Raw genomic sequence first — 17,164 nt, forward strand, 5'->3', positions numbered from 1 at the left:
TTAATAAAATTTATCCAAAGGAGAATTCTTGATTCTTCCCAAACCTGTCCCCTGTCCCCTGCCTCAGCCCTTAAGTTTCCCCATCTCAATAAATGGATTCACCATCTACCCAGATGTTCAAGCCGAAAACCCAGGAGTCATGCCCATTTCCTCTTGTCCCTTGCAGGCATTTCATCACCAAATCCTATAAATGTTATCTCCAAAATATTTCTCAGATCCTGTGATTTCTCTCCATGTCCATTCGTCACCATTCTCTCTCTTCTGGACTACACTACACAGCCTGCCAACTGGTCTCCCTGTTTGCACTGTTGCATACCTCCCCTCCCAATCAATATTTCTAATTCATCTGCTACATTGCCTAAGAGTTTTCTTTAAATGTAAATATGGTATGTCCTCTCCTGCTTAAAACATTTCACTGACTTCTAGTTAAACTTAGAATACAATTTAAATTCATCTTCTGGGCCTTCAAGATCCTGCATAATGAGAGCCCTCGCCTCCCTAGTTCCTCAAGTCATCTCAAGTCACTCTTACATTCTTCCTTTATGCTCCAGACAAATTGATTCTATTTTGGTTCCTTGAGCATGCAAAGCTGTTTCCTGCCTCAGGGCCTTTGCACTTGCTACTCTTTCCTCCACCTGGAAGTTTCTCCCTATCCTCATCTAATATTTCTTATCCCTTTGGTCTCAGCTGAAATGTTCTCTCTTTAGTAAGTAGCTTTCCCTGACAGTTCTTTTTGACAGATTTCCCCAATCCCATAATTCCATCATTCTCTGGTTTAGCACCCAGTCATTTTCTTGTACTTGGCACATTGCAATTCTTTCTTATTTGTTAGTGTTTTTTGTTCACATAATTTTTGTCTATCTCAGTAAAGCAGGTGTAAAAGACCATCTGGTGTAGTCTAGAGGGCAGGGAACACAGTGGAATCACACAGTCTGAGTCTGAATCATTGATGTGTTCTCCTAGAGGTTATTTAACCTTTTAAAACCTCAGTTTTCTAATCTATAAAATGTGGACAACAATATTACCCTCCCAGGGTTGATGTGAGAAGCAAATGAGAGTATACTTATGGAGTTATTAGCAAAAAGCCTGGTATGTCAGGAACATTCCACAGCTCTTACTTGATAATGTTATTGTTCACTTTTTATTCCTCCACAGCTAGTATAGTGCTTAGAACACAGTAGGCTCCAGGGGGTTAAGTTTGCATGCTCTGCTTAGGTGGCCCGCTGTTCGCGGGTTCAGATCCCAGGCGCGGACCTATACATTGCTTATCACGCCATGCTGTGGCAGATGTACCACATAAAATAGAGGAAGATGGGCACAGATGTTAGCTCAGTGCCAATCTTCCTTAGCATAAAGAGGGGGATTGGCAACAGATGTTAGCTCAGGGCTAATCTTCCTCACCAAAAAAAAAAAAAAAGGGAACTCCTTCCCTTACGGTTCCTGGATACCTATTTGAGCAGCTATGGATTCCTCTTTCTAAGGTGGCAAGCAAGATAATTAATGGAATATTTGGTGCTGGTGTTAGGTCATATGTTAGTTTGGGATGAAATAAAGTAACACAGAAATTTAAAATAAAAAAAAGAATACAGTAGGCTCTTATTAAATATTTGTTCAGTGATTAAATAAACGAATGAATTGTGGGCTCAGTTTAATTCACAGAGTTGTTTTGAGGATGAGACAAAGCATACGTCAAGTGGTTAAAACAGTCCCTGGTACACCATAAGTGCTTTATCCTTATGAAACTCTATCATCAGTACTCAAAGAGCCTGATAATTTGATCAACAGATACAATTAAAAGCTACCTCGGGGGCTCTTATCTAAAGTAATCATCATCTTTCTTTGTCCAGTGGGTCCCGCCCCTCCCATGTTATAAAGGACTTGGCTCCTACAGTTGTCTCTATCTCACCCCCCCACCTCTCTTTATTGGATCCCCAGCAAGAAACAAACATGCGGAACTAATTTTCATTTTACTAACCCCTTCCTTGAATCCCCACATCTCCCTCCGATTATCATCCCATTTCTCCTCTGCTTTTCACAATTTTCCCTCCGATTCTCCTTCACTCATTCCAGTCATACTTTCTTCTCCACCTCTCTGCAGAAACTTCCTTTGTCAAGGTCGTCAGTGACTTACACACTGTCAAATCGAATGTTACGTCCTGGGTTCTCAACTTGCTTGATCAATCAGCAGCGCTGACAGTTGCTCCTTTTTTTGAAACACTTTCTTCACTTGGCTTTCAGAACACCATTCATTCTTGTTTATTCCTCTGCACGGCTGGCCAACTTTTTCTTAGTCTTTCTTTGGTTTGTTCTCGTGTTCCCAAACTCTAGATTTTGTCTTAGTATTAGAACCTCACCTCTTTTCTCCTTTTTCACTCCCCATGTAACCTCCTCGAATCCCATAGCTTTAAATATCGTCTTAAAACTGACGATTCGCAAGTTTACATTTTCACCTTTGACCTCTCTCTGGAACTCCAAACACATAATTGGCCCCTTGATGTTTCCATTTGGGTGTCTAATAGGCATCTCAAATGTAATGTGTTCAAAACTGTACTCTTAATTCCTCCCTCGCTCATTCCCCCAATAGTACCTCCTCCCACATTTTCCCGTGGGTGTGGCAACTCCATTCTTTCACTTGCTCAAACCAAAAACATTGTGTTCATCTTTGATTTGTCTATACTCCCTAGTTAGGCCGTAAACAAATCTTATGGGTCTATTTGGAAAATGTATCATGAATAGAACTACTTCTTATCACCCCAACTGCTCTCTCCTTACTCCAAGCCAGGATCACCTCTCACTTTATTACTGTAATAGCTGTCTCTTCAGTCTGCCTGCAGCCACCTCCTCTATCTGTTTGTCACCCGGTCCTTTTAAACGGGCATATCATTCCTCCACTCAAAACCATCGAATGGCTTTCCATTGAAAGTCAATGCTAAAATACTTACTGTGGCCTGAAATGTTCTATATAATCTTTCTGACCTCCCTCTGGACCCACAGTACCTCTATGATCCACCTTTTCCCCTGGCCCACCCGTCCCTATTCCAACCACACCAGGCAACTTGCTGTGTATAGAACATGCCAAGCATTCTCCGCCTCAGGGCCTTGGCACATGCTGTTCTTCTGTCTGGATCACTCTTTCCCCAGCTATATTTGCATGGCTCCTTCCCTGACCTCCTTCAAGCCTCCATTGTCCCCTTTTCTAAGAAGGCTTCCTTAACCCTCCAACATAAAATTGTTCTCCCCCTCATCACCATCATGATCACCCTTACCCTGTTTATTTTTCTTCATGTATACCTATCACCCACCAACATTTGATATATTTGATTATTATGTCTCACCTCCCTAGTGTGCAAATTCCATGAGAGTAGGGACTTTATTCTCCTCTTTACTCCCTGAAGCTAGAATGGTAGGCATTAAAAATATTTGACAAATCAATGAATAGGCTAATAAGTGTTTTAGAGGTCTAATGACTTCTAAATTTTTCTATTTAAGTGAAACTTTTGATTATTGATGATAACCTGATGAAATCACAAAGGCTATGTTTGCTGGAGTGATTTGTATGGTAGAGGGAAGTTTGTTGAATTTTTTGGTGTCTCTCAAATCCGGTAAGTGGGTGACTGTTTTCTTCTATGCACACAGCTAGCTCTATCTATTGCCAAAATCAAACTCTATTTTTGAAAAACTTCTGTTCAACTTGAAATCATTCTGCGCATTGCAATGGATACAAATTACTATGGGATGACTCATCACATGGCTCCTACCACTCCGAGGCCCTCCTTTCTCAGCTCCTCCCAATCACCTACTAATTGACTATGTAAAATGGTCACGAAGAGGAAAATCTTGTTTCAAAGCGGGGCTCACTGTGATTCAGGGGTGATAAATGTGCCTTTTGGCTCCTTGTCCTCCCAGTGGCACAGTGTAGCTTGTTCAAGCTACTTGGTTGGGGACCAAGTGCAATCTGATTTTCATTTGAAGCTCTTTTGTGCTTATGATGTGATGATTAGAATATCTGTTGAAAGACCATGGTATCCTTTCCAGGAACAGAACAAAACTATAAAATATAAAGCCTCTCAAGTGACTTTATTCTAAAGCCAAGCCTATATGTGAAACTTCTTTGTACAATAGGTGGTTTAAAAAAAAACATAATAAAGACCACTTTAGTCTCAAATACTTCTTCCTTTTTCTTTACTTTCTTCTCTTCATGAATCAGATATCTGGAACCAAATTGCTGTTTGCCTCAGTTTTCCACGTACCTTGCATATTAGATTAAGCCTAAATTCCCATCAAAACCCTTTTTAAAACAGTTTCAGCATTTTATGATGTATCAATTGTAATAATTAAAATTTTAAAAGATACTTTCCATAGAAAACGTGAAAGCATTTTTACTTCTCTTCTTCCAGGAAAACTTATCATCGGGAGCTAGAAGATGTATGCCCTAACACTTTCTAACTTTGGTAGAAATGTTTGGCAGCAACTTAGATGCTGCTGCTGATAATAAGTACAGACATCATAATTATGACACTTGTTTAGTACAACTTGTGTTCAAATAGTCATGTGGTGGGTTAATTAATATGTGAGCGTTTTGGTGAGTGCCAACTTTAATTACCATCTTGCCTTTAAAAATAAACCTCTAAGAGGTGCTTAACTTTACTAAAACAAATATAAAGTAGGTTTAACTTTCTTAATGCATGAGTAGTCTCTCTACGTCAGCCTTTCTCCTATCTAGAGCACTAGCTTAGCTAGGTAAATCTTTTAAGAAATTGTTTTTTCAAGTGATATCACTATTAAAAAACTTTAATGGTTTTACATTTCCAGTAGAGACCAACTGAATTACACACACACACACACACTAAGTACCTTCTCTATAAGAGGCAGCGAGGTAGGTTAGCAGAAAACTACAAAAATAAATAATATACAGTTCTTATCCTCAAGTACAGTCTTAGAAGGTTGCATAAGGGCTACTTTTGAAATCTTTACATTTGATGGCTTTTAAAAATCTGATCCTAACCTACTTTTCTAAACTTATCTCCCATTGAATCTTAAATAAACTCTCTGCTAAAGTCTAAAACGTCAACCTGTTCTCCCTGTGCGTACTTTGTGCATCCTTGATTCCATCCTTTTTCCTTACCTATTTTCCCACTTCTTTCCCTTAAGCCCTGCTCAGATCACACCTTTTTTGTAGAGTGTTCCCTGACCCCCAGTCTACACAGCTTGCCTCTTTCCTTTGGCGTCATGCACTGCTTTGCTAGTCAACTTTTTATACGTGTATCTTATATTTCCAAATTGACTGTGAGCATTCTGAGGACAGGAGCTATGTCTTGTTTATTTTTATGTGCCTCGCACATAGAAAGTGTTCAATATTTATTCCCTTCTAAGAGTTTGTAATTTTACATATTTTTTTCATAAGTGGAACTTTTAAAGTTTTAAGTTCTTTTAACTTTCTATGTAGCTGGGCCTTTAATGTAAAAATAAAAGTCTGTTGGTCCACTTATATAAGTATCACATCACATTCTAAGAGGTTCTACTTATGTGAGCACTATTTGTGATATTTACAAATGGTCCATATTTAGAAATGAAATAGACAGTAGTAAGGAAGAAGGAGGATGGTAATCTTGCTCAAGTATTACGAATTGATGTCTCTTTGTTCTCGGTCTGAATTTTAAGTCTCAGAAGCTCTTAACTGATTTGTGCTAAACAAATTCAGAAATTTATTAATTTATAAGAGCAGATTCTACCCAAGATATTCTCTTTCTGGACATTTTCACTCAGGAAAAATATAGTGTTTAGAAATTTGATGAATAGGATATAAGCAAAGGAAATGGAATATTTTAACAACATCTTTTACCAAGCCATGACATACTGAAGAGTTTTCCTTCTCTAATTATCCTGAAATCATTATCTGGGATCTTAACACAGGACAAACTAGTTTTCATTTTTCAACTCTAATTTTCCTAAAACTCTTTTGTGATCACTACTTTGGATTTGCACTTATGATAATTTCACTCTCTCATTTTAATGTATTGTCATAGTCTATTACAATGTCTGTGTTTCAGACCATGTCACTTTTGACTGATTGCTTTCCAAGCAGTTTGCTCATCACTAACCACACTGTAGAGTGGATTCCTTCCGGACTGGTCTTCAGGAGACAGCTAATCCACTCTACAGGTTGAGGATTTTTATTATCCTTATCCATCTCTAATTTCTGGTGTATATTCTGCTTTTACATCAAGCTATTGACTAGACAGACCATATTCTAAAAATGATTTGTACATATTTATTGGTTAGGAATATCACCTTTTGCAAAAAGTGAACTTAAGATTTTTAAAAGCAAATAACTTGGTTTGTATCCTTGCTTCTTAACAGCTATTAGGGCATTTGAATTATAACATGCTTTGAAAAAAAAGTGAGCCAAGACTGATAATCTCTAATTGTGAGTGATAATAAGACAGTTCAAACATGCAACTCTAACAATAAATGAAAATAGTTGAGAACTTGAGGGATAGGAGCAATTCACATCCGTGTTAAACTATATAGATCATTTTATTGATGCTCAATAATCTATCAGTTTCTTTCTCTAGCAACAGTGTTTGCCATATTAAAAGAAATGACTATTTTGCTCTTTGATGCAGGAGAAAGATTTTTTGAAAATCTCTCAGATGTCAGGATTTGATACATAAATATTAATTGCTTTCTTTCAGTTGGACATTGTGTTACAAGAGAAGTCACCCCTATTTTAGAACAGCTGACCTTGATTCTCCTCTAAACTATGTGTCACTGGCAAATGAAACAAAATAAATAAAATTAATCTTTGAGGAGCTGCAGTAAAGGAAAAACCCCCTTAAATATAAATAAGACTAGAACAGAATGTGCCCATTAAAAAAAAAGCCCATGTGACCACAGCTGTTCAAGGCCAACTGAAGAATTCCTTTTTATGTTTCAGCAGGATTCCTACTCTATTGCATATATAAGGTGTTTAAGAGTATAAGTAATGAAATCATATAGAAACTGGCACTGGTAATGCATCAAGAGGCACTTCAAGAAATGATGCACCAGTATTGACTGGGCAAACATATAGATCTACAGTTTACGTACTGTGTCTTCTTTGAGTTCATTTGACCAAAAAGAGGAACCAGTGATACAAAGAGATCTGAAAAAATATGAGAGGATGTAGTCAAAATAATTTTGACATTAGTTGTCATTACTCGTTCAGCTGTCACTGTGAAATATCTTCTAATACTTTTAATTATATCTTCACAAATATCTTATTTCATCAAACAGCTCATAAGTTCATTGAAAGCTTGCCACAAATTTTACTTCTTTGTATTTCTCTTATATAGAGAGAAGAAATTTGTATGGATTCTGTGCTTAATAAACGTGTTTTGGATTTTTGATTGAGGAAGGAGATGTGTGGTTAAAAATGTGATTTATATACTACTTGGATTAGCAACTTCCAGAGAATAAGAACATAAGTAGATACACTTTAAGTCTAATTTGAACACATTTCAGTGGATACCTAAGGGCCTAATCTAGATGCTACAGGGTGATATCACTTTATTTTCTAAATGCAGAAGTATTAACTAGCAAAAGACTCTAATTAACAGCATAGTAAATAAAAGGATTGATTTTATCATGTACATAAACTGATGACTAATACACAGGTATTTGTTATATGTCAAATTCTCCACAGTTCAAAATATGATAAATCACATAAGCACTAAATTACACAAGCAGGTAGAAAACAAGTTAGAAAAAATTATATTAATAAAATGACCTTTAAGGATTTTTTGTAAAAGTATCAAGTGATTAGAGTTAAAATGTAATGATTTTTATGAATTTTTCTATTTTATAATTTTTAAATTTAATTTAATTTTTTTTTTGGCGAGGAAGATTAGCTCTGACCTAACATCTGTTGCCAGTCTTCCTCTTTTTTTTTCTTTGCTTGAGGAAGACTAGCCCTGAGCTAACATCTATGCCAATCTTCCTCAGTTTTGTATGTGGGATGCCACCGCAGCATGGCTTGACAAGTGGTGTAGGTCTGTGCAGGATCTGAACCCATGAACCCAGGCCACTGAAGCAGAGTGTGCCAGACTTTAACCACTAGGCCAAGGGGCTGGCCCCTATAATTTTTTAAAAGACAACATAGTACTTAACAGAGATTAAGGAAAATGTTTTATTCCCAAAAAACTAGAAAAAATTTCAATTCCAAGACTGTTTCTTCCTTAAAGCACATATAAATTATGAGAAACAAGAAACTTCGGATGATGAGAATGATATTGTTAACTGCACATTTAAACATCTAACTGATAAATTCTTTAGAAAGCAACAACTGTATTTACAAGACTCATAGAAGGAATAAAATATAACTGAAAATTCCCATCAGTGTAAATTATTTTATTAATTTACAAACAATGCAAATGGTGACTTATAAATTACTATCAATATAGTAATATCATTCACCATACCTGTATAATATAAATAATGTCATAGGGCTCTCTATTGATGAAGTGAAAAGGAAGAAATAGAATAAGTATATCGGGACTGAACAAGCAATAATAAAATTTCTCTTTTCTTAAATGCCATAATTTATATCCCCCTTTTGTTCTGAATTTGCTGAGAGTTTATAATAACCATTGTGTGTGTGTATGTGTATAAAATTATAAACTCAAAATTTTTTTAAAGACCTTAAAATCTTCTAAGCAAACCTCTTTCCCACCATAGCAATTAGCACCAACATGCTTAACACAGCCCCTCAGCTACTGCTCGGATCTCTGGGGCATCAAGCTTAGTATTTTACAGATGGCTCTTAATTCGGGGAAAATATCCTACATTTGGCCAAACTCTGCGTGCAGTCCCACAACTGGTCCTCATTCTGCCCTGTGGCTTGCCCTTTGAAATCTATCTCCCTCCCCACTCTCCTTTCTCCCCTTAAATTTCAAGTTTTCTCAAAAAACTCACATGGCTTTTTCAGTCCTTAACCATCATCCTTGTTGTTTTATATTATACCTCTTCAGCTTATCAAGGGTATCGTTTTCAAAGCTTAACACCTGGAACTGGACACAATTCTGGGTGGTGTAAGCAGCACATAGTCTCGTGTCTTTCTTATTCTGGACATTAATTTTCTTTTTTTTTTTTTTTTTTAATTTTTATTTATTTATTTATTTATTTTTCCCCCAAAGCCCTGGTAGATAGTTGTCTGTCATAGCTGCACATCCTTCTAGTTGCTGTATGTGGGACGCGGCCTCAGCATGGCCAGAGAAGCGGTGCATCAGTGCGCGCCCGGGATCCGAACCCGGGCCGCCAGTAGCGGAGCGCATGCACTTAACCGCTAAGCCACGGGGCCGGCCCTGGACATTAATTTTCTGATAACACAGCCTAACAGGACATTTATTTTCAGCAGCTATACCTAATACTAAGCTTCCATTAATCTTGTGGCTAATTAACAGTCATAGATCAATTTCTTATGAACTATTAATTCAGTTCTAATGCAAGCTGAACTTATGAAGTGTATACTTTTAAACTTAGATGCACAGCTTTATAAATATGTTTTATTAGACTTCATCTTGTTGGTTCTCTTCTTAGTATTCTAGATCTAGCCTTAGTGTCTCTCTCTCCAGTGTATCCTCATGGACTGCTGCCAGACTTGAAATTTCCATTCTGTTTATTTAAATGTCCAAAAAATAAATTGAGTCAAACACTTCAGCCTGGCATTCCAAGTTCTGTGTAACAAGGCACTTCAGTGGCTCCCAAGGGCCTGTGGAGCGAGCATGGCAGTGTGGAAAGAGTGTTGGCCAGTCCACAGGTCTAGTTTCTAGTCTGACTCTGATATTTGCTAGTGGATAACTTAGCAAGTCACTCAGACTCAATTTCCTTATCTGTATTAAAGTGGGGATATATTAGGCCATCGACCTACTTTAAAGGTTTTGGGGACTTTAAAAAAGATGATGCATGTGAAAATGGAGGCCTATAAAAATATAAGGTCTTGATAACACAGAGACTGTCAGGCCCTCTCTTGTGCTGTCGAAAGCCTTTTATGATCTGACCCCGACCTGCCTTCCAATGTTGTTTTCTGCCACTGGCCCTCACTCCTTTCCTGAACATCTAAACAAACACGTTTTATTTCTTACTAGTCTTTAAATACATTCAGATATTCGTGCTTCCATATCTTTGCTAAAACTGCCTGGAATATTTCCCCCAACCTTACTTGTTCTCTCTTTTTCTCTCCCTCACCTCTATTCTCTCTCTTCCTCACTTCTCATCTCTAATTCAAGGCCAAACTCAAATGCTATTTCTTTCATAAGGCTTTGATTTTCCTAATCAGAATTAATCTGTTTCTTTACAATCTTCCTGTAGAAATTGATCTGCACCCTCAGTATTTCATTTTCATATCTGGTCATATCTTCTAGGTGATCTTATTCCCATTTGTTTGCCCAACACGAGGAACAGATACCGGGTATTTTTGTATTCCCGCAGTACTCAGAATTGTACTCTATTATTATTCCCATTTTTAGAGATGACTCAAGTAATGCGGAGAGTTCAGCCATTTGCTAAGCTCATGTTATCTTTTTTTTTTTTTTTTCTTGTGAGGAAGATCAGCCCTGAGCTAACATCTGCCCATCCTCCTCTTTTTCTGCTGAGGAAGACTGGCCCTGGGCTAACATCCGTGCCCATCTTCCTCTACTTTATAAGGGACGCCGCCACAGCATGGCTTAACAAGTGGTGCCTCGGTGCGCGCCCGGGATCCGAACCGGCGAACCCCGGGCCGCCGCAGCAGAGCTCGTGCACTTAACCGCTTGTGCCACCGGGCCGGCCCCTTATGTTATCTTTTAAGTGACAGGAAGACCCCAGGCTGCCTGATTTCAAATCCTGGGCCTTTCTACAGTGCTCCCCAGCACCCAGCCTTCTCCACGTCTATCGTGAGGACTCTTGGTTAGCGTCTGTTAACACGAATAATCCTCTTGTCTTCCTGAGCTTGATCTCCCCACTTTAGTGTCCCTCATGTGGAATTGTGTTTATCATTGCTCTGGAATTTTGAAATATGCTTTCATGTCCCTTAGAGTGCATATTTTACTGTGCTCATGTTGGTCACTTTTGCTATCATCAACGTTAAAGTGACATTTTTTTTTCTCTAATGTTTTCATAATTCCCACATCACTCGTTAGATGGTTCTTGCTGATGCGAATAAATCGAGAGTATCGACTCCTTAGTATTTCCTCTAACTTTTGAAATGTGACCTTTAGTATCCCATGTTCTGCTCCGATGGAATCAGGATCAAAGTCTGCTGATGCTGAAGCAGAGCTTCGCTCGTGCTGGTCTGAGTCCCTGGGTCATTCCTCCACCTTGCTTGCTTGCTCATCTTACACAGGTTCTCTTGAGTTGGACATATTCCAAATCATCCTTGCTTCTGGTCTTCTGTCAGTCTCCTGCTATGCGGTAGCTGGAGGCAGAATTCAGTCCAGTTTTGGACTTAGGGTATTTGTCCCTCTGTCCTTTGACGAGTAACCTCTCGTTCTTCGACCTGTCGCTAATGGATCTATACTGTATGCTCAGGCTCTTTGACTTGTTGATAATAATGCCTAAAATTGACTTTTATTGAGTGCCTACTCTGTGCCGGTTACTGGGCTAAAGGCCTTACATATATTATCTCTTTTCATCCTCAGCGTGCTGAAAGTATTCCCATTTAATAGATGGGGAAAAGGAGGCTTATAAAGGTTAATTGACTTGCTTAAGGAGAGATGGGACTTGATTCTAAGCTTGCCTGGTGCTCAGGCCCATAGTCTTGACCAGGACCCAGTCATTGCTGTGTTTTCCCCCCTGGGAGCCAATCACGAACTGGCACTTCTACTTACATTATTGAAAATCGGTTATTATTTACATTTAATTCCTATACGCATGTAGGATGTGCATTGTCCATAGATGGTTTTTGTATTTTTCTTGAGACAATAACAATTATACTAATAATATGCAAACTATTTAACAACGATTAAAAATATTTGCAGTTGGGGCGGCCCAGTGGCTTAGCGGTTAAGCACGCGCTCCTCTACTGGCGGGGCGGCCCGGGTTCGGATCCTGGGCGATCACTGACGCACCGCTTCTCCGGCCATGCTGAGGCCGCTTCCCACATACAGCAACTAGAAAAATGTGCAACTATGACATACAACTGTCTCCTGGGGCTTTGGGGAAGAAAAAAAAAAAAAAGGAGGAGGATTGGCAATAGATGTTAGCTCAGAGCTGGTCTTCCTCAGCAAAAAGAGGAGGATTAGCATGGATGTTAGCTCAGGGCTGATCTTCCTCACACACACACACAAAAAATACAGATGACTGATGTAATGGAATTATACACAAAGGGCAATGAGAACACAGTGGAAAGGATGTCTTAGGGGAAGTGCCCTCAAAGCAGATCCTAAGATCTTTGTCAAAGACTCAAATGCAAGTCGTGTTTTTGGTAAGTCAAGGCAACGCTGAGGGGGGCGGTGAAGGAAGACAGGAAAGGGAAAGGGGACAATGAAGGGTCATTCTCAGCCAGCAACCACTGCAGATCACGAGACTTTAAAATTCTGGGGGCTAGCATACAACACATGCCCCAGTTCCTTTTCACCCAAGGGGCAGGGAGTTGGAATATTTATACCCCAACTTTGGTCATTCAACAGTTGAAGCTGCACTAGGGAGCTTCATCCAGGTCAATTCCAGCTTTGCTGCACAGCCAGACACCATGTGTCCTTAGGGAGGGAAATGTAGACCCTGGCAACCAGAGAGCAGGCCTGAGTGCCCTCAAGTGGTCAGTGCTAGCGGAGAGGGTCTGGGAATACAGCCCCTGCGTAAGCCAGTCTAGGGGGCTCAGGAAAGTTCCACTAAGGAAGTGATTCTTGAGTCTACTGTTGATGACAAAAGCTTTCCACCAGGCAGATATGGTGAAATCATGAACATCTTTTCCAGGAAGAGAGAATAGAACGTGCAAAGACAGGGAGGCATGAGAGCACGTGGAATATCTGAGAAACTAAAGGTTGTCTAATGCTCCTCGAGGCTGAGGGGTGGCACCAGGAGAGGCTCTGTGTGCCATGACATGTTCAGGTTTTCTCTGATGGGACATAGGGAGCCACTGAAGATTTTTGAGCCAAGGAATGACATGTTTGTATTTGTATATTAAAAAATATCGCTTTGGCTAGAGTAGTGGGAATTGATTAAAGGAGAGGGGAATGAAGGCAGGAGGATTTTGAAAAGGGCTCCAGCAAGACAAGATGAGGGTTGCTGTGAGGATGGAGAGAAAAGGGCAAATTTGAGAGAGTTTGTATGGTAAAATGATAGGACTTTGTGGCTGGTTTGCTAAGGGAGACGGAGGGAGTGGCAGGGAGAGACTCATGATGATGGGAAGACTCTGGCATGGGTGACTGTAGATGGTGGTGTCATCAACCACAAAGGGCCACATAAGAGGAGGCCAGAGGAAGAGAAGACAGGGACCTTTGAGTGTGGAGAGTAGCTATGCGTCAGAGGAGGGGCTGGGAACGAGCTACGTCTGGGCTGTCGTGAATCATTTTGGAGAACAAGTTTTGTAGGAAAAAGGGTACATAGTTCCGGTATTTACAAGTGTCATGAAATGGTTTTGTATAGTCTCTCTGCCCACCAAGAAATCGAATTCAACATTCCCAGATTTTGCAGCTGAGGCAACTCCTGAAAATCGAAGAAAAAGAGATGGAATGAAGAAAAGCACATATTATTTCATCTTCTAGAAATCCAGATCTCTAATAGCTGATGCTTTCGGAGCTGAGGGAACTTGGAAGCACCACTTCAAATCGATTTTCCCCACAATTCCGCGTGGAATCACAATCCTTCATATAAAGAAAAACTGGTGTAGGTGGTAGTGCTAAAAATGACTTACCTGAAAGATGGGTTTAGAACGGAAATTCCTCTACAAGTCTCACTCAGCCTAAAGGGAGTTCAATCATCTAAGATGAAAAATTCAGACCATACATCATTCTTCATATAAAGATGAGCTGAGATATTGATCCCTGCAGCTCTTTCCTGGGATTGTCAGAGCAACACATTTCTAATCACCTCAGACCTGGAGTGGCATCAAGGAGCATTCCCAACGGTCCTGACTAAAAAAATGTAAATTTTTAGGTGTACCATGATGTGAAAAATGTTGGGAAACATTTTTTTTCTTTTTTTTTGGTGAGGAAGATTCACCCCGAGCTAATGTCTGTGCCAGTCTTCCTCTATTTTGTATGTGGGTTGCCACCTCAGCATGGCTGTTGAGTGGTGTAGATCTGTGCCCTGGATCTGAACCTGCGAACCCAGGCCACTGAAACAAGGCACAACAAACTTAACCACTAAGCCGTGAGGCCAGCACCTGGGGAGCATTTTTGTAAGGTTTGTGTAAAGTCAACATTTGCTCACTAACAAATACTTATTGAAGTCCTACTATATTCCAAATACATGGTATTGGGCTCCTTTTTATACAATTTCATAACAAAAGAAAACCTTATTATTATTATTTTTTAATAATTTTATATATTTACTTTTTTTCCCCTAAAGCCCCAGTAGATAGTTGTATGTCATAGCTGCACATCCTTCTAGTTGCTGTATGTGGGACGCTGCCTCAGCATGGCCGGAGAAGCGGTGCATTGGTGCGCGCCCAGGATCCAAACCTGGGCCGCCAGCAGCAGAGCACACGCACTTAACCGCTAAGCCACAGGGCCGGCCCAAGAAAACCTTACATTAACAGCCATCAACTAAATACTTTGAGAGAGAATAAGAAAATGCTTGTTAAGTGATCATATGTTGTTTTCTCAAGTACATTTTGAACATTTTTTCAGTTAACTATACAAGTCACGAAGGGAGAACTAAGGTATTCAATGTTTAACTTTTTCTATAACTTCTCAAATAGTTCTTCAAACAAAAGATGTATTCAAAAGTTTAGTGAGTGAAGAAATGAGATCATCTCAGACTTATTCATCATGAATCCTCCATTGAATAAATATGAATGAGTTTTAACTCTGAGATAGGTACCAGTGTAGTTGTTGGGTACAGTGAATTAAAAAACACATCTCCAACTCTAAAAGAACGCGGCCTTCTCTGGGAACACACAGGAAAGAACTGTGATAGTGCAGTCAGGTGTGCTCATAGACACCGGTACAAAGTGTTTCCAGAACACAGAGATGCTCAGAAAGATTTCAGCCAAGTGATGGAGAAGAACAGAAGCTTTCTCTTGCTGCTTTCTTCTAAGTCCCAGGTTTTATAGTTTGCTTCTTTTTATATACATTTTCTTTCTTTCTTTTTTTTTTTTGGTGAGGAAGATCAGCCCTGAGCTAACATCCATGCCAATCCTCCTCTTTTTGCCGAGGAAGATTGGCCCTGGGCTAACATCCGTGCCCATCTTCCTCTACTTTATATGGGACGCGGCCACAGCATGGCTTGATAAGTGGTGCGCTGGTGCGTGCCCGGGATCTGAACCTGTGAACCCTGGGCCACTGCAGTGGAACTTGAGAACTTAACTGCGCCACTGGGCCGGCCCCATTATATACATTTTCAATTTTAGAACAAAGTTTATACTCTAAGTGTTTCATGTGGCCAATATCATGCAAAACATATTGCAGTGGCTATATTCTGGACACTCACCAGATGGTCTTCTCAGTCACCCCTTCTTTGGGAACTGCCCCATGATCCCACCGTCTGTAGAGTCACAAAAGTGGACTCCTGGGGGTCATTTCATAAAATGTAACTCTGTCTCATGACCAGGGAGAGTCACCTGATCCAAATTGTACTAGAATCTCTTTCCTAGAATTCTAGAACCGAGACCCGGAGGATGAGATTCATTTTCTCTGGGAAGTGGACCTTATGTTTACACAGAAACCATTGGAAGTCTTACCCGCCATGTGGATTTAAGAACAAAGGAAATCAGTCCACACAGAGAGAAGAAACCATATCTACCTAGAGGAGAAATAAAAGACAGAGAGAAAAATTTCAATGACTTTGTACCCTTGGTTCCAGATCCTTCCAGAAGACTGGTAGCATTCATGCCTTTAAGCCTGAGGGATTTTTTTGGGTCTTTATAATAAAGTTCCATTTTCTTCTTAGGCTAGTTAGAATTGGTTTTTGCAATTAAAAAGAAATTCTAAATAACTGTAGTGGGAATGGACTGTTTGCTTCCTCAGAATTTTTTCTTGACCTCTGTCCACCTACCTTTTCCTTTTCTACTAGCATCTAGGTATTTCTTTCGGGGATTTTTTTTTTTTTTTAACATTCTTTAACCATTATGGTGTGTGAAGTGGGTGGGATTGACTTCACCCTCGGGCCCAGGGAAGGAGCCTTGTTACCAGTTGATTTAAGAGTAGTCCTGTGGCCGCCCACATAAGTGGATGGGCAAGGAGATGCTAAGTGAGAGATTCTGGGGAAAATACCCCACTCTCATTTGGGGGAGCCACTGGAGATGTTTCCACTTCTTCCTGACAGTGTGGCGGGGCAATGTGAAGTCTGGAGCTGCTGTAGCTCTTTCTGTAGTGAAGGAAGCCAGACAGAGGACCAAGTTGACACAAGGAGGAGGGCAGAGCTGAGAGAACACGGAGAAACAGAGACATGGTGGCCTTCTGGATCAAATCATGACTGACGTCAACACTGATTCTGTACATTTATTTTTTCCTGTTTTTTTTTTTTTTTTTAAGTCATTTCAGTCACATTTGCTACTTATAAACAAAAGCATCATAACCCACAGTAACTCATTCAGAATATTTTCCCCAGGTCCTTTATTTTTTTTGCTAACATCTTGGGGCCTGAAAACCCTCCTGATTTATATATAGACCCCAGATTTATAAATTCAGTCATCTCTGGGCTGTCCTTTTGAAATGTGGATCTGACAATATCGCTCTGTCTTACGTGTTCCAATGAGACCCATTTGGACAAGCCACAGTAACAAATGAGGAACAGAATGCTAGAGACGAGACAAGAGAATGAGACGCCCTCTTGATTGGGACTCTCGTCATCATGTATTATGTATTGAGGAATTTGAGCCACCTCAGAAGCTTCAGTTTCTAGAACATTATTTTCTGTGAATACTTTCAACTAATAGTTTTAGGTTTTTAGACTTTGAGAGGATTGTAAAGCTTTCTGGCAAGACGTGTTGCAGATAAAATTCACCTCCCAGAGCAGCCACTTGCTCCGCAAATTGTTAAATGAT

Source organism: Ceratotherium simum, chromosome 36, assembly GCF_057802395.1.
Source record: "Ceratotherium simum simum isolate JZ-2026a chromosome 36, ASM5780239v1, whole genome shotgun sequence".
Lineage (NCBI taxonomy): Eukaryota > Metazoa > Chordata > Mammalia > Perissodactyla > Rhinocerotidae > Ceratotherium > Ceratotherium simum.